General features: G+C 41.1%; 1 long non-coding RNA gene across 2 annotated transcripts in view; it reads left to right on the top strand.

The window, feature by feature from the left end:
* LOC136018474 (uncharacterized) overlaps positions 1–17,727 on the top strand; it is an 89,102-nt gene that overhangs the window by 66,670 nt on the left and 4,705 nt on the right. The gene's annotated exons all lie outside the window — the stretch shown is intronic.

The raw sequence follows: 17,727 nt of genomic DNA, 5'->3' as shown, positions 1-17,727 counted from the left end.
GAGGAAGGGAAGGACTTTTAATATCCCTGCAGATCTTGTAAACCAGAACTTGGTGCAGCGTTGCAAACTATTGCATGTAGGATGCTGTTTACAGTTCTGGTCCCAGTTATTCAACATGAATGCTAATCAGAACAGGTATGGAAAAGGCCTTTCCATCTTCCCCATCAGCATCACAGCCTGTCTTTCAACAGGATTGTGAAAGGACTCAATTGAAACAGCCCAGCAGCTCAAAGTTGGAGGAGAGATCAACTTGTTTTCTGCAGAGGTGTTGGGATGAAATACAGGAAGGTGACTGCAAAACCAAAAGAATGGTAACATAAAGTCAGATCAGCATAAATTTCTTTTGAGTAAATTAAGACCAAAATGCACTAGAAGATGAGGACCTGGAGCCCCCATTCTCTGGGAACAGACCATGCAATGAATCTCATCAGCTGCAGCTGGAGACCTCAGTTGACAAATGGTGTGTTGTGGTTGCCTGCGCTGGCAAGGGACTGTGATCCAGGCGGGAGTTGTGCTCTACACTGATTTTGAAGCTAGACTGCTTTTGAAAGGCCTGCCATGCAGTTTTGGTGCTTAACAATACTGCAGACAGTCTATCTGTCTCTCTGACCCCTTTATTGCAGCATGGATGGTTTCCTAATTAGGAGAGGTGTGATTTGTTCTCTCCACATGGAACAAAAAGCAGATAGGACAAAACTGAATAGGAAACCTTAAAGTGTCTTCAGGGACTGCAGCACTGGAAGAGGAGGGCAAAGCATTGAACATCAGGCAGGTGAGTGTATTTTGAGGTTGTGGTGAGAGCCAAATGTTCCCAGGGCTCTGGGAAGAAATCAAGAAGGTGCTGGCTGATAATAGCTTGGCAAGTGAGCAGAAATTCTAACAAGTTCCCTTTTAAATCTGTGCAAGGCTAGAGCCACCTCTTAAAGTGGCCCATACCTACAACTAAATATGCTGTTTTCCTTTCAGTGTGTAATATCACAGCAATCTGATTGCTTATTCCACAGCATTTTCATTATGCTGTACAAGAAAGGAAAAAATTACTGACAATTAGCTGAACCCCAGTCTTCTCTTAAGTAGAACCCCATTGCCTTTACTGGGAGCATTTCCTAGGATTGAATTCTGACTTTTTCCCCACATACTGTTTGGGAAAGGGATGAACAGAGCCCCTGTAGGACCCCAGTACAGTGCCAGAAGAAATGATCTTTTTTCTTTCTTGTTATTGTATGCACTTAGAAATATTTCTAGAGAATATGTTATTTTGATGAGTATGTATCACACCCATCAATACATTAGACTAAAGCAAGACTTACCATCAGCAATGATGTGGAGAGACAGATATAAGAGCAACACCATATAAGTGACTGGGAAGATCAGCTCATTGAAGATTTTAACTTCTACAGACCTGTGAGGTTTTCTTACATTTTGTGGTGTACATTTCAGCGTATGATGCAAAGAAAGCACTTGATCAACCAGCACTGCTTCATGCAGCTGAGAAAATGGTAAAGTGAAGGAGTAAGCAAATACCTGGATAAAATGGTGAGCATTATGTCTGTTACTGTATAGTAAGACCCAAATACTCTTTGAGGATCTAGTTGCAATATTCATCCAATAAGTCTGTGACTGATAGCTTTCCAGATCCTGATGTCTGGTGCAGCTGGGATTTCTTGCCTGCAGGGAATTTCTTTAGGTTAGATAAGCCCTTTTGCTGATAACTGGTGAAGTGGGGAAATACCTGAACCCCACAAGAAACAAACAGATGATCCTGCACAGGTATCTAACAGTAATAATTTTAAACAAAGATCTGGAGTCCTACATCTTGGGAATGGCTGGGAAGGCTCAGAGAGGGACCCTCCACGTCTCGAATAAGGTTCATTTGATCTCTGAACTGTCTGTAAGGTTGTACCCTGCCCAGGGAATTGAAGTGAATTCTGTTTTTAAGCACTGACCTCTATTTTATCCTTACCCTTGGGAAGGAATGAACTGCCTGTCTGCTGCAGAGCTGCGAAGGTGGGGGGGGGGGGGGGCATGTGTGGATTTTGCTTTCGCTGCGCCAAGGGGCTAGGGATTGGCCAAGACAGCTCCTGCTGTGGGGGGGGAACAGGGGCAGCTGCAGCCCATACCTTGGCCAGTGAGGCAGGCAGGAACAACCATTGATCTGCTGCCCCCAGCAGCAGTAGCTTTGGCAGGCAGCTGGTTTGCCAGCGCAGGTGGTAGCCCTGCCCTGGCAGAGGCACAAGGAGGTGGTGACGACCTTCACCTCTGTTCACACCTTGCTTCTCAGAGCAATTGGGTTGAGCAAGGTCCGAGATATGCTCCTGAGACAGGTAACTCATCCCTCTCATTATCTAACAGAGCATCTTTTTAAATCAGTAAGGTGGACGTAACCTGGATGGCTGTGACCATTTCTGCAAGCACTGGGGATTACAGCTTTGGGGGTAGGTTTTGCAGAGGTAAGGCACACATTGATTCCTTCTTGATGCTTTGATAAACTGTCAGCTGCCATGAAAGCCTGGGACAGAAACATCTGTGTTTGCAATGCTGATGCTGCTGGCTGAGACAGAGGTCTGGCAATCTCTGACAGCCACGGCATCACTGGGACCGTGTCCCCATGCCAGTTGGTGCCATCTGTGGGGAGGTCTGTGCAGCTCCCATTGCCTGAGTAATTCTGGTATTTTCTACTCCTAGAATGTAGCACTTTTTGCCTTTTATTTTGTCACTGCACTTTATTACCATCCCTCACCCCTCCAGGCATTCCTCCACTATGTATTTTTCATGACTCTCATACCCGTATTATATTTTTCTCTTCTGTCTCCATCTCCTCACTCTGCTTCATTTGGGGCTTTGCCCTGGCCAGGAGATGTGCTGAGCCACCCAGTCCTGGGGTGAGCTGGGCTTTTCCCCCTGAGGAAAGGTGAGCTCAGCTGGGCTGAAGCCTCAGGCAACCAGTACATCCTTAAAACAGCTTCTCACCTACCACAAAGGAGGGTCCAGCCATCACCAGGTCAGGTACCAGGTTCAGCTCTACTGCAGGAGGGACAGCAACACTGCAGTGGATGTCAGGGCAGTTGTAGTCTAAATTTAATTTCTAGTTAGGAAGGGTGAAAAAGAATATTTTTTAATAAATCTGGGACTAAAATAAGAGAAAAAGAAACAAGACCCTGCTCTTAACTTCTGACTTGTCTTTTGCCTGACATTAGAAAGAATGAACTATTTCCACTCCAACCAGTTAAAACACATTTGTCTTTTCATTAGGTTTTTGTTTGTTTTTTTTTTAATTTTCATAATTTGCAGGAAGAAAAATCTCTTTGTTAAGCAAAGAGGCATTTGCAAACATCAGGATTTAGAAAACAGTCGTTCTCCCATGCTGCCAGGCCCTGTGTTGTTTCCTCTCTTTGTTTTCAAGTCTAAAACTGACAGGAAGGTCAACATGACCGTGGCTTAAAAATTGGGACCGTGAATTTGACAAATGCTGCAGCCTCACACAATTTTACTTCCATGAATAATTTCTTTTTCTTCCAACAAGACCACTTCTGGAGGAGGAGGGAAGAGGGTGACCCATGGAGCCCTTCTAAAAGACACTCTGATAACTCAAGTTTTTTCACTCCAGCAGTGCTATTTATTTGCGTGCTTGATGTTTGTCCTACGTTTTTGTGCCACCTACTACAGCTCTCTCTGATTGAATCACTGCTGCCGTTGTTATTTCTCTGTTTCTTGACTTTTTCCAGTGAACTGAAAATACTCTCGTTCTTGTTTGCTATTGATCAGATAATTCACAGGTCTGAGTTGGTCTGACATATCCACTACTGCAGGTTGAAGCACTGGAAAACAAGCACATATAAGGAGTAGTTTATGCTTTTTGCCCTGTACTTACACAAAGTTTTAATATTTGCAATACATTTTTGATGTGTTACAATTGACAGTAATTGCATTACAAAGTGTACAGCATGTATTTCCAGGGTGTCTGAGAAAGCAAAGCAGCTAGTAATTCTTCTGAAAGTACTCAGCTCTGTTCTTTGCCCCTTCAAAAAACCCTCTGTTGTGGATAAAATAATGGGTTTGAAACCGGTCTGAAAACTTTCAAGACATTTAAGAACATTTTCACTATTTAAATTCTCAAGAGAAGAAGCAGTAATTTTTCAGTCTTAGTGAAGACAAATGCATGCTTTCCATGAAGGTTTTCCTTTAGTTCTTGCCTTCCTTGACTGGTTTGGTACAGAAATTTCAGAGAACTGCAGGCAAAAGGATGCTGTGGCTCGAGAAGCCCTTCCCCATCACTGGTTGTGGTTCTCCCCTTAGGGTGCATGGGCTTTTTTCTTCAGCATGATAACAAAATCTAAACTAGCAGCCATTGAATCCTCAGTCGGATATTTCCCAGTCAAACATTTTTCTCCCCGAGTGCTGCAGCTGTTAACTGGTGATGTGGGTGAAATTTGGGTATTTAATAGGCAGCTAACTGCAGCCCTGTGTAAGGGACTGCACCATCTTCTTTTTTACATCTGTGGATATTCTGAGGGAAAAGCAATGTGGAATTGTCACTCTGCAGCGGCTAAATAATAGTGAACAACTGATGCATATGTCACTGTCTTTGAACATAATTATTAAACCTATGTGGTTCAAATTTTGTGAGAAGGGCAAAACATAATACCCTCAACGGAATACAACATCTTAATATATTGAAAGCAATGCAGAATTTCATCATTAGAGGTGGCGAGTGGAGTTACCTTCAGCAAAATCTTACTCCAAAAAAGACTGAGGGCATTAAGTCGTTTTGAAGAGAGGATCATACTGGAAAGACGGAGCTGCTCTTTTGAAGTTTAGGGAAGCCTCCTGCTGTGGTTCATCCCCAGAATCTAGCGGTAGGATGCAGCACCCACACAAGAGATGCACCCCTCCAGCACATTGCCTGGAGCTTGTGAAGAGTTAAATAACAGTGACTGAGTTGTGGTTATTTTATTTATTTACCTTTAAGACAAATATGTCTTCTCCTTAAGATACAACAGCAAAGCTTTTGGAAACTTTAGATGGCTCTCAGTATTTTATAACGGGTTGGATGCAGGTTACCTGGTGAGCTTAGGCTGTGTCTCTCTCCCTTGGGGAGCTCTGAGTGTCAGTGTGCAGCTTCCAGCCTGCCTACTTGGCAAGAGGAATGAGCCAGTGACACAGTTGCTCCAGGCTTTCACCAAAACTGAAGTCCATGAAGTTTTGGAGGTGAGGTTGGGTGTGTTTGCATGAAAACTGAACAGAGCTCGGAAGTGTTTGCTTCTGTCCAACTATCCACCTGCCTGGCTCAGCACAGGCTCCCCAGGAGCTTTGCCAAAGGTTGCTGGAGCATCTGAAGGCAGTGGGGTTTCTGTCAACAGGGAGTAGGTGGATTAGCTTGACCTTAGAGTTTGGACTATTGATCAATTCAGGTGATCGTGCAAACTAATCTCTGAGTTATTTCTCTGCCTGAGATATTGTAAATAACAGAGTAAATTTATAACCTTTCCCAACTTTTCATGCAACATCCACCATGACAAAAATGTTTATTTACACCATTATTATCACCCAGATTACTACAAAGATACAAAATTATGAAATTTTTGCTTCTACGATTAAGCTGCATTTTTACTGCATGATTTATAGACCTGAGACAAGGAGACCCTTCTCTAATAAAGGGTTTTTCTTAATGAATTTGCATCAGTTTCATAGGTCATACTCCTCACTTCAGTTGTTTTGTCTGCCATTTGCTATGGCTGTTAAACAGCTCTAAAATTGAAGTGTGATTATTCAGAAATCACTTCATAAAACATTTTATGCCATTTGCCACTGTTTTTTTCTTTATGTCTCGCACTAGGCAAGAGAAACTGCTGAGTTTGAACTAGCAATGGGAAGTTCATTATGGATAATTGTTGATTAGATAGGAAAGTGAATTATAGAAGAGAGATCAGAAACATCTAATTGTCTTCACCATGGACACAATGCTTTATAGATGGAAGGAGAGTGCAGTATCACTGGTGGCACTGAGATTACTAATAGATCTCTTGCTAATGCAGGCTGACAAATACAGGGCAAACTGTAGAATATTTCACTACACTTACAAAGTGCATTTCCTTTGTTCAGCTTCTGGAAGATGAAAGAATTAATGGTAAATTGTATTTTTAAAGAAAAATTTATTGGTGATAATGCAGGATGGGTGCTTTGCTGGAGAGGAAGGTGGGGTTTTGACTGTCTGGATAAACAGTTTTAAATCATTTATCTAAGATTTCCAGGTTGATCTCCTGATACTATTCGTCCAATGACAGGTATCTTATCCCTATCCCAGGTAAGGCACAGAGGCAGATGACACTGCACATGTCTCAAAAAGAGGCCAGCTTGTGGGAAATGCTTTTATGGACCAGGTGGTCCTTCCCAAGGAGTGTCAGAATGATAGGAAATTATAGTTGTCTATATATATATATATATATTTAAATAATGAAATGCTGAAATAGCATCACTAGCCTCAGCTGTGTCAGTACAGCTATTTGACTTGCTTTGAGCAAAAATACTTGTGTATAGGATGGTATTACATCACCTAAGGGAAGTGAAAGTTGAGAAAGTAGGGAACTGGGAAATGATTTTATTGCTTGGAGTCAGATGGTAGCTGATAGAGGAAAAATGAAGGAATTAAAAGCAAAACATGCAGTGAGAGGAGAAGGTAAAGAAACTCACTTTCTGTGCCATTATGTAACTGTGCTACTAAAATCAACTATTCAACAAGTAACAATTACGGATATTGTAAGCCAGAAGAGGCCATGTCCTCTTCCCATAAGCAGTGCATGCAAATGGGGAAAAGGCCTATCAGTAAAAGAATGAAAATGTCAAGAAAATGAAGATGCCTGTGGGGACTTTAGAGTTAACCTAAAAGACAAAATGTTCTACCCAAGCTAGTGCACAAGGTTAAACCTGTATGTATTTCTTTCCCCCCAAAGTCTGCTTTTTCCAAGCCTCATTAACTATTTTGCTGAACATTACAATCATTACTCTTCTGCCAGGTTATATCACATTTTTCAGCCTTTTAGGTACAGACCTCAGAATTATTGATCCAATGAATCATACTGACTTTGGTGCTGGCTGCTGCTGGAACACTTCTGTAGAAACCAGGATGTTGGCTAAATGTCAAACTGTTTTTTCTTTTTTTTTTTTTTTTTCCTGAATATTTTTTCAATAAGGGAGTATTTTTCCACATGGAAGAAGCAGCAGCACAGGGGCATTGCCTCTTTGCGGTTTCTATGGTAGTGCACGATGTTTAAAGCACCTAATGGCAATGATGCACCAAAAAAAAACCCCAAGCAGATATAATTTCTTCTTTGTTACTGAAAATAATGAGATCTCTATACCATAGAGACATTCTGTATTCAATACCTGGGGCTAGTGACATTATTTTGGCATTTTATTTGCTAACTGGGTTCTTTGGGAGGAGTATGAACAGGTTTGACTGATTTCTTGGAGTTGTAACCTCAAAAAAAGGGTTTAGTTTAATCACCCATTTGGACCAACAAATTGACTGTTGCTTATAGGTCTATAATACCTACAATGGTACCACAGAAGTAACAGAAGCAGGTAGGCATTGGTCATGCCTTTCTGCCAGGTTTTGGGAATGCCAAAAATACTAAGCTATTTGTATGAACAAATGATTTTGACTGAGCTACATTAAAAATCCTGCTTTAGCTGCCAGAGGGCACATGTGTGCATTGCATGAGGAGCTCTGGATTGTTGTCTTGTAATCAGGATTATGGTACTTAAAGAATGGGCCTAGAGTTTATCCAGCACACAAATTCTTAGTATAATTTCAAATCTAGAACAAGCAGGCAGCCAGATGCTATTCTCCCTCAGGCTGGGTGTAGAAGTGATAAAATGAAATCATTGATGAAATCAACAGCAGGCAGAGGTGTGAAAAGTTATCCTGTTCCCAATATATGTACCCTAATTACAAAGTTGTTCAGAAACTTCAATCAGCTTCTATAAGAGACATGACAATATGATAAACTAATTAAAGCTAAGATATTAAAGATTCCCAAGAATCAGCTAAGTCTAAAATGAGACATAAGAATGAATAATTTAATCCTGAAAAACTCAGCTCTGATCTCGGATTAGATCCAGAAGTATCTTTGGAAGAAGTGCAGGGCTTGATGCTAGGAAGTTGTCCAGGGGCAGTGTAGAAAACAGACTCTATTTATTAAACTTAGTGTTAAGAGAAGACTTGAAGGATCATATCTGTAGAACCAAGTATTGTTTCTGTTTTCATTGTGTTAGTGCCTGCAGGACCAGCAGAATTTGCAACCATACTGCATTTGTGCTGAGAGAGGATAGGAACAACCTCCTCCTGCTTGGAAGAGCCTGAAACCCAGAAAAGGCAGGGAAAGCACAGATGCTACCTGCCTTACTCATATTTCCAGTTGCTACAGGGAATTTGTAATGAAGTTAGAAACAAAATGTTTGTAGTCTCAAACTAGTGCCTGAACATCAGGTTTCTTTGTCTTCTATCTTGAGAACTTCACATCTGGTTTTCTGTTGCACCTGTCAGAGAAATCCTTCCCTTTCCCTTGGCATCCCAGGGACCACATGACATCAACCCTAGACAAGAATACAGGAGAATCCCTCAAATAATGTTAATTAGATATGTTCTTTTTATTAATTATTAGATAAAACGCAATGATCTTTAAAAATACCAAATAAGCTAATCATGTTACAAGCATTTTTTCTTTTCGGTTTAAGGAATTAAATGCATAATCCATGAGTTTAGCAACTCCCAGCACTAAACTGGGATTACAAAACTGCATATGAATATTCAGTTTACCACAAAACATTCATTGGCAATGGACTTAAGACATATTTTGGCAGATGGAGTTGCTCTCTGTAAGGTTCAAGAGAAATGAGCTGTATGATTTATTTCGTAGAAAAGTGTTTTGATAGAATATTCATCAGAATTTCCCACTGTGCTTCTGTTTTGTTTTGAAGAATAAAGAGACTGAAATAGTTAATAATTTTGAATAAAATTAACTTTTTTTTAGCAAAGCAAACAACAAAAAAAGCTGCTGTGATTCTCTTGCAGCTTTCCAAAACAATTAGGCGGTAATGACTGCTGAAGAGATTTTCATGTCGTTTCAAACACTGGTTGGAACAATTGGAAGCTACAAATTTTTCTCATTGTGACTTTATTATCTGAAAGGAAATGACTAATTTGGAGTTTGTTATTATTGTTTTATAGTCCATGAAATATAAGTATATAAGTAAACATCTCCATGATCTCCATGAATTTAAATATATAAAATACATAATGTGAAACAGTTAAAAATTAAATAGTTCTTCAGCTGAGGCTGAGCCAGGCTCAATTATAACCAGGGCTGAAGTCTGTGATTTCAGTACTCCAGCACAGCTTGCCTGGGTTGGAGCTGCTGGCAGGTTCCATGCTGAAAACCATCCTGTTGATGCAAGCGAGGCCTCGTCCTTGGCTGGCTGCACACACAGCTCAGTCTCTCAGGCTGGCTGACCCCATGGCTGGGGGCTGCCAGGCCATGTCCTGCTGCCCATGTGGGCTTGGCAGCCAGACCTGCCTGGCACTACCAGGCCGGGATGCCCTCGACGCAGCCTTGACCTTGTTAGGACAGTGAGACACATGCTGCAGCCAAAGCACGCGCAATCCTCAGCTTATGAATCAGTTTCTACTGTATTATTATTTATGAAAGTAGAGAAATGTCCTCTCTTACTAGGTTTGTCTTTCATAGTAACTGTTCATTGGGGTCAAATGTGTTGTAAGCACAGGAGTCTCAGTGAAGAACACATCTCTACATCCTCTGATTGTAAGCTGTATCTCAAGCGAATGCCTTTGTAAAGTAGAACTGGTGACGATGAAGATGTGAAGCTGACTCGTACTGCTGGATGATGGTTGTGAGAGTGAGGATTGACCCCAGGTGTTTGGCAGGTAAAGCAGTTTATACTACTTATTTACCACTGATAGCTATGTCTCTTTCAAGTGGCATGTCTACATATTAAAAAGAAAAAAATATATATAAACCCCCTTAATTCATCAAAAGATTACCCATATTTAAGAATTATTGTATGTTGCCTTTCAGTGAGACTGCTTATCCTGAAATTTTTCTTCGTTTCTATCTCAGTTTGGGTGTATGAATGAATAATGACATATGAGCAACATTTGAAAGAATGGATTCCTGGCCTTTGAACAACTGTTGATTAAAGCAGTTGCATTAATAAGGCAATGAGAAGCATTTTTTCCTGTGTAGGTTCTCATTTTTTCCTAGAGTGGATTCTCTAGCCTGCAGTGAGGTCTGGATTTATCTTGTAGCCTTTTTCTTCCTAGAAATGCCAACATAAATCTTGCTCCTTTGCATGTCAGTCCAGAGTCTGGCTTGCTTTAGCCTGTTCAGTCCTTAGGAGCATTAATCTGTTCTTTGACTTCCATCCAGCTGTACTGCCCCAGGTAACTCCATGCAACTATGCACCAGATGCTCTTTCTGGCATTTCACCTTGATCCTCACCTCTCCCACACAGTTTAAATGTCCCTGAGCTCCACTCGAGAGGAATATTTCCAGGCTGTTTTGACCCTCATCCAGACCATATGTATTTCCTTCCAAGTGCAGTAAATATGTTGCTGGAAGCAGACATCCCTGTCGATCGCATCTTACCCCTTTCTCCCCAGAAGTGCTTGAAAAATCTTCTCTCCATACCTTGTCTTACTCTGCCAGTGCTTCCTGTCACCTCTGTGCCTGTGTCTCTCATCTCTCTTCATGTGTTACACCACCCTGTGCACAGGGAAAATAGTCCCAATCATTTATGTAAGCTGCTATGTTAACCTTTAAATCCCTTTTGAAATCTTGCTGTGCTCTGATGGCTGCAGCTCGCCCCTCTGGCACTGGTTAGGTAAACGACAAGCTCTAACTTCTGCTCCCTGTTATTTTGCTGTCCCCATATCCCAACCTTTGCCTCTCTGTTTTTCCTTCTCGTAGCATTCTGTCTGTCACACAGGTTATTAGCTCACCAGCTGTCTTCCCTGCTCTGCTTCTCATAATGCCAAGAAAAATGGGATCCTGAATCCTGATTTCTAGTCTGTACCATAAAGAATGAGGATTATGATCATTGGTACCATTCTGATTTATTCCATTACAGTATCAGTTTATGGCACATGAGCTTCACTGTATAGTAACAATAGAGATAAATTTTGGCCTCTTATTTTTCATAACCACTTGCTGGCTGTATATCATCAATTTTCCTCTCATTTAGATACTTGCTTCTACTTGGGGAAAAATAAAAATATCCCGGATGTCTAGGTAATAAAGCTGGTGAAACAAATCCCAAAGTGCATTTTACAATAGGTTTTGATTGTAATGATTTTTCGTATGCTAAAAAAGATCATGCTGTCTCTCTCTGGGAAATGTTTGGGTTTATGTTTTGTTGGGACTTTTTACGTCTGCAACTTGTAGTCATGTAGAAAATCTTTTTTTTTTTTTTTTTTTCTTGGGAACACAGAAACATCCCAGTATTTACCAGCTGAGTTCACTGAAAAACTGTATATGGTAACTTAATGAGGCTTGAAGTTGTATGGCTAACACTTGAAACAAAAACTTTAAGCAGCATGAATCTGAATTTTGAAAGTACATCTTCCTGCAACTCTGGTGTAAGTATCTAGAAAGAAAAAGGAAAACAGCAGATATATTTCAGATTAATTTAGTGGGATCAGCTACTGCAATGGGTCTGGATGCTTTTGTGGAGAGCCTTTTCCCAGATTACTTTTACATCCAGAGGTTAATTGCCAGGACACAGGAGATCACATCTCTTTTAGGGTGTAAGTACTGTTCCTGCTGCACCAACAGCTTGTACCTGCACTTTTGCATAGTGAACCTTGGGCTTGGTTTCACTGGGTCTGAAAGCCTGGCAGCAGGTTTGCCTTTGGGGGACACGGCTTCCCTAAGGCTGTCAGGATTTTGGGGTCTTGGGGCAGCACAGGTGCTGACACTTGTGTGTGGGCAGGTTTATCATAGCTGTGAGCAGAGGCAAAAGGCCTTGGACAGAACTCGTGCTCCTTTGATTGAAATAAAGAGAGCTTGGGCCCTAACATAACCAGAGCATCTGGGGAGGCGTATTAGGGAAGTAAGATTGCTGATGCTCTATAATTTTATAGTTAGAAACAGGATGCTAAACTGCAGAATTAAGATGTTGAAAAGTTGTGGTCGGCAAGCAATGTTTAACAAGTCGACATTGTTAACTTTTGAACATTAGAACGTTAGCCAATGGAATTATTGTTTCTAAGCTTATGACGTAAGTTAATCTTTGAATGTTAGCCAACGGAATTGCTGTATCTAAGGATATGATGCAAGCTTGAAGAACGAGGCTTGAAGAACGAGACTGGTATATAAGCCAGTGTAAATGCAATGAACTTTGGCAATTGCTTGATCACATTGATCGTCTCTGCGTTGTCCGTGACTCCCGCGTTGACACTTGTGCTTAACCCATGGCACATTGTTCTCCATTCCCTGTGGTCCTCCATCTCCACAGCTCCCAGGGCAAAAAAGGGAGTGTACCTTTCAGGTTTTCAAAGCAAGCCCCGCACACCCTGTCCTGGGTTCAGCAGTAGCAGTCATTTTTTCTCTGTCTTAGTAGCTGGTGCAGCGCTGTGTTTTTGACTTTCAGCCTGGGAACAGCACTGATAACACCGATGTTTTTAGTTGCTGCTCGGTAATGCTTAGTCTGACCAAGGACTTTCTGAGCCTCATGCTCTGCCAGGGAGGAGGGGAAGCCGGGAGGAAGCAGAGACAGGGCACCTGACCCAAACTGACCAAAGAGGTATTCCATACCACAGCACATCATGCCCATGATGTAGAACTGGAGGCAGTTACCTGGAAGGGGGAGATTGCTGCTCAGGTCGGGCTGGATATCTGTTGGCGGGTGGTGAGCAGTTGTATTCTCTTCCTTTGTTATTTCCCTTATCATTATTATTATTGGTGGCAGCAGTAGTGGTTTGTGTTATACCTTAGTTACTGGACTGTTCTTTTCTCAACCTGTGGGAGTTACATTCTTTCGATTCTCCTCCCCATCCCTCCGGGAGTGGGGGGAGGAAGGGAGGGAGTGAGAGAGTGGCTGCATGGCTGACTGAGCTTAAACCACGACACATCCTCATGCCCATCTGCATGGGGCTTGCACTGTGGAAATCAGACCTGCATAAATGCTGTCAATGGGATCTGCATGCAGTTTCTTCTTTGGTTTGTTAAGGTTTGTTTTCATGATTGGTCAAAGCATGTCCTGGATTGGCTTCACCTTCTTTCTCAAAGTAAGACTCTTTACTGAGTAGTGAAGTAACTGTTTTGCTGTGGTGTTTCAATTACAAAAACTATAGACATCTTGGCTTTCAGTGATGATCATACTGCAGAAATTCCCTTGTCCCTTTGGGAAGTCAGGGTGGGAAATCATCGAAACTGTGATCTCAGAAATCCTTGAAGAATATCCTGTTGCTCCAGGCAACACAGACACTCCTCTCCCCCCACCTCCTCTTACCTCTTCTTTCCCAGTCAGTATACATGAATTTAGCAACCAAATGTTCTTTATTTATGTTGTATTAACAGGGAAATTGAAGAAATATTCAGATAAGTTGGAAATGATCCTATTGACAGAGAGATTTTCTGCGTGGCATTTCTTTGATATTGTTCTTCAGCTGCAGGCTTTGAGAGATCACCACAATTGTTCCCGTTCAAACAAAAGGAGTCTAATGAAAGTATTTTAATCTGCTGATCAGCTATTCAGAGGGAAAGGAATGTCGCGCTAGGTGTCTTTGGAGACTGGAAATGAGTGCAGCAATGGTGATTGGAATATTTGTATTTATTTTCACTTCTTAGCAAGCTATTGTGTGCAAGTTTTGGAGGTTGCTTTACTTCATATCTCATTCCCTGCATCTTGGATAATTTAAAGAGCTCCAGGTCTAGTTACGCTGCTGGTCTTAATGTACGAAAACCAGGAGGCTCAGCTCTGTAAGCTCTTTGTATGGTTCGAGTGGAAAGATCTGCTAGAATGCCATCCAAAGAAGCTAATTTAGATGCATGTTCTGGAAACCTTTCTGAAAATGTAAGCTCTTTTTTAATGTGATTTCAAAAAAGGGGGCTCTGGTGGCAATCCAGGCCTTACAGCTTTCAGACTGGAAGATGTTTTTTGGGAAGATCCCAAACTCTACAACCCCAAGTAGTTTTTTTGTCAGGGCAGACATCAACAAGGAAAAAACCTTGGTTAGGAGCCATGAAGTTGATGGGAATTCCTATCCTTGTTCCCGCTGTGAATATTGGGATCGGATAACAAAAGTCTTGGTGCCACAGGAGTGACAGTAGAAGGCTGTCAACAAAAAACATTTTATTAGAGCTTGACAGGTTGAAGGAGATTTTTCTCAGGTCTCACAGGTAATGAGATTTTACCAGCATCCCATCACACGCTGTCATTCCTTGTTTCACATACAGTCATTTTACAACAAAGCTTACAACCTTGCCCTTGCTGTTGTGTGAACACTTGTCTGGAGGCAGTCGGAGGAGGTGAATGTGTTTTCTCCTGCAGAGACAAACCCACCCTGAGCATCAGTGGAAAGGCAGAAGGAGCAGGAGGGCTTTGCACCTGCCTGCTTAGTGGTTTGTGGTTGTGCCACACAAGCTGTTCGTGTGGGATATTCACCTGACAAATATGCAGTGAAGTTATTTCTGAAAGTATATTCTTTTCACTGTTGGAAATAATGTTGGAAATAATCTTGTTTGCAGTAACCACAAGAAAGAAGATGAGAGGTGGATGTGGCTGACTAAAGATAGAGAGAGGGTGTGATCCAGTTTTGAGGCAGTTTTCAGCTGTAAAAAAAGCAGTAAATGGAGTTACATTGGGTAAGAAAAATTAGTTTCACCCATACACTCATAACAAAATTAAGGAAGGAGAATTTAGGGAATAAGGCAAAGTTTATGTTTCTATAGTTTTTAGGTTCCTCATTGTGTTTAGAAAGATGAAATATCTTTCACTGCAGTTATTTTCTTACAATTTTTTTTTTTAATTATTCTTATTTTACAAAAAATCTCTCCCAAATCCCCACACGGCTGTGAAAACCTTAGTGGTGGAAAGAGTCTCTGGATAAATCTGTGGCTCATCCTAACAGGCTGAAGCTGTTGAGAATTACAGCATTGAGTGAAAATTTTCTCAGTCCTATTCCTGATACCCTGTGGCTACCAAATAGTGCCATACCAGTTTCAATTCACATAATATGTCAGACTTTATAGGTGATGTCAAAGGAAACAACAATATTTTTATTTTGTCTGTTTTTGTTATTTTCTTTTGTTGTTATCATTTCATATACATATCAAATATAGCACATTGTATAAAACTTTGAATTAAGACAAGCTAACTTCTGTTAAACACTTCTTATTTCTGTCTCATTTCTCTACCATGTTATGCTTTTCTGCATTGCCAAAACCTGTTGAACTGTTGCATCAAATGTCCAGACAGTATCACTTTAGTCAGAGGAACATGTACTTCTACAAAGGAAGATATTTTTCTTTTACTAAAATGAATCCTTAAAATATATATTCCAAAATAAGTGGAAAGAAAGGACACAAAATGCAAGAAAATTTCTATATTGAGAATGTAGATTTTGTTCGTGCTTTGTCTGTATAATTCCTGAAGTCTTTGTGCCGTCGCTGCTGTTCATAGTAAATTATATATCACCTCTTTCCTGACTCTTTTTACTATTATCTTCTCTGTTACTGATTCTTTCCCCTACTCATCATCTTCTTTCCTCTCCATAAAATGTTATAAAAGAGAAAATTGCTAAGTTTGAGGATCAGATGAGAAGAAAATTATGTGCTGCTTGTCCATATGATCAGCTTTTCCTTGTGATAGCATCTGCTGTGGGTGAGGCAAATAACTGTGGGACCCTTGTAACAGCTCAAACTGAGTTAATTATTTCTAATGAATAGTAAATACTTTGCCAGTTGTTCTGACATTATTTTCAGATTTTGTTTCAATTAGAGCTTTCTGAATCTTCTTGGTATGAAAGGAAAAATCCAGGAAAAGATGCACAAGACTGCTGCAAGTTATTTGTTTTCGGTGTATATGTATGTTGTGAAATATGGAGAGCTGGGTTTCATTTATTTGTTTAAAAAAAAATGGAATTGTTTCTGTTTCACTGTTAGGGAGAATGCCTGAGGCTGTTGGTTATCCTGCTAAGGCCTGCCTGGGGTCTCTCCTGATGATACTCACTCTCACAGCTGAATGACACTGGTGCATAAAGTGATGCCTTACCAAATATTGCAGCGGTGTGGCTAGTTGAGCATGCCAGAGTCAGCATGGGATTTACTTTCTTCATATGAGAAATTTTACAGATTCTCCCCCTCTACTCCACTCTTGTAAGAGCCCCTATCAGTAGTGCTTCCAGCTGGGACCCCCAGTATAAGAGGGATGTGGACCCATGGGAGCAAATCCAGAGGATGCTGCAAAGATGCTCAGAGGGCTGGAACACCTCTGCTATGGAGACAGGCTGAGAAAGTTTGGCTTATTCAGCCTGGAGAAGAAAATGCTCCAGGAAGACATTAAAGCAACTTTCAGTGCCTAAAGTGGCCAACAAAGAAAGCTTGAGAGAGACTTTTTACAAGGGCAGGTAGGGATAGAACAAGGGGGAATGGATTTAAACTAGAGAGGGTAGATTTAGATCAGATGTTAGGAAGAAATTCTTTGCTGTGAGGGTGGTGAGGCCCTGCCACAGGTTGCCCAGAGAAGCTGTGGCTGCCCCACCCCTGGAAGTGTTCCAGGCCAGGTTGGATGGGGCTTGGAGCAACCTGCTGCAGTGGAAGGTGTCCCTGCCCATGTCAGGGGTTGGAACTGGGTGAGCTTTAATGTCCCTTCAAACCCAAACCAGTCTGTGATTTAATGAAAAGGACAGAAGAAAGCAGCATTTACACATCCCGTCTTATCAGCCAGTAAACTGAAAAGAAGCATCCACAAATAAAATGGTTTTGTAGCCATTTGTGCTGATTGTATTGACTAATTCCATTAGATTTAGAACATCACATTCTCTGAGTTAGTTTTTGTAATCGTTTGCTAGTCCACAAGCTGACGGGGGTCTTGCTCTTCTTCATGCATGTGCACCTACGTTTTATGTCTAAGATGTGAATAGAAGTGCATAACTTTTCCTTTTAGATAAGCAATAGATACTTTACAAGAGTTTCAATCTGAATCAGGATATTAGTGAAGTAATTAAGAAGACAGCCTCATGGAGTCTGAGAACACGTATTGGGAGCTTGGTGCCTGTGGTGAGATGCTGCATAGCCATCAGTAAGAGAGACTGTGATGTTGTTTCCTGAATAAAGAACTTGCATAGCATTTCAAATACATTTGCTAAAACGCATATAATGATGATAGAGCTAGGGTGAGTTTCAGTCTGTGGCTTTTTCCCCATGGTGAAATAAATGAGGGTTATTTTTCCTGACCCTGCTGTGTGTTAGTGTAGCATGAAAACCCTATTTATTGAAAAATAGGTTGCATAGTGAGTTCTAGGACTTGAATTTATTCTCAAATAGCAAGAAAGAGACTGTGCCTTTCCTACAGCATCTAAGAGTGGAAGGGTTAAGTGAATTATGTGTTTTTAATGGGATGTTAACTTGAGATAATGTGACTTTGTTGATAAGCCTTAGAATATACTTCAACTAGGTTTTGTACTTGGTAGCAGTCTTGACTATTTCA

This window comes from Lathamus discolor, chromosome 7 (genome assembly GCF_037157495.1).
Source record: "Lathamus discolor isolate bLatDis1 chromosome 7, bLatDis1.hap1, whole genome shotgun sequence".
Classification (NCBI taxonomy): domain Eukaryota; kingdom Metazoa; phylum Chordata; class Aves; order Psittaciformes; family Psittacidae; genus Lathamus; species Lathamus discolor.
The sequence above is the reverse complement of the archived record's forward strand: the minus strand, read 5'-3'. Positions and strand labels throughout refer to the sequence as shown.